Source organism: Etheostoma cragini, chromosome 7 (genome assembly GCF_013103735.1).
Source record: "Etheostoma cragini isolate CJK2018 chromosome 7, CSU_Ecrag_1.0, whole genome shotgun sequence".
NCBI classification, from domain to species: Eukaryota; Metazoa; Chordata; class Actinopteri; order Perciformes; family Percidae; genus Etheostoma; species Etheostoma cragini.
Genome location: NC_048413.1, coordinates 27,085,916 through 27,087,170, shown reverse-complemented (window position 1 = coordinate 27,087,170; position 1,255 = coordinate 27,085,916).

Sequence of the window (1,255 nt, the reverse complement as noted above, 5' to 3'; positions counted from 1 at the left end):
CCCCCCCCCCCCCTCTTCTATCATATTTTAACCTTCATGTTGTCTTTGGGTCAGATTTGAAAGTTATTTTCGATATCATAAATGAAGGAAGTCAAAATACGGGTGAAAAATGTTGGAAAAAGCGGCAAAAGCGATGAAAAAAAAACACAAAAATATCCAAAGTACCAAAACTTTGTAAAGAGAATTTGTAAAAGGGCAACAAAACGTTGAGATAAGGGGAAAAACTTTTTTCATGGTCAAAGGAAAGACAACACAAGGGTTAAAAAAAGGGTTTTGTGGTCCGTGCAAGGCTCTAAAAGTAAGGACCAGTATATTAAAATGAACATCACCAGAGAAGAGATGCTGAAACAGGTGAGTTGTGACTGTTCCTTTAAATCTCACGGGGCTTTTAGTCTCTCCTTCGTGTATTTGGTTCCTCCAAAAAACCAAATGATGATCCTCAAACCACCAGTTATTAGTCAAAAACAGCATCAATCATAGAAACAGCAACAATAGATACAACATCAATGAATAGATGAGACATGAGTAGAGCTGGTGGAAATGGAAAACATCCATTGAGATGGAGAGGAGTTGAGATGTTTTTTGCATGCTGGTAAATTTTTTGGGCAACAATTTACATTGAAAATGTCTTTATTTATCCCTTGTGTTGTCAAAATCGGACAAAAATGTGAAATTTTCGTCCCTTTTTCAGACTTTTTTTGTTTTTTTTTCACTAACTCCACCTTACTACCACTAGCTGTACACTACTTTTTGGAATCCATGTTCAATAACCCTCATTTGTATAGCATAATACCTAATATTTGAGTTAAAAAAGCAGAAATTATGAATTATTTTGACTAATAGTTAAGATCAGAGGAATGAAAGTGATCAGTTGTATTTGCGAAGAGCGTTGGAAGGAATCCAAGCCATTTTTTTTGTGGTAATTTGGTTAAAAAGAGACTCATATTTCAGATATAGACATTTTTTAAAGGGGTCAGATTTGACCCGGGACACCAGGAGCGTTAGGTAAAAGGAAATCATAACAGTTTTTGGGGGGTCGGGGGTTGTGGCATGGCCAGTTTGGATTTTTATGTTACGCCTATGCAGTCAGACATGAATTGGAGGATTTTACACGAATAATTGATGCCTGAAAACTGTCATGTTAATGTAATGTTATGTTATGTATTCTGCGTATGAACTGCTGTCTTTTATTCTCTGCCCCCCGACACACACATACACACACTCTCACACACACACACACACACACACACACAAA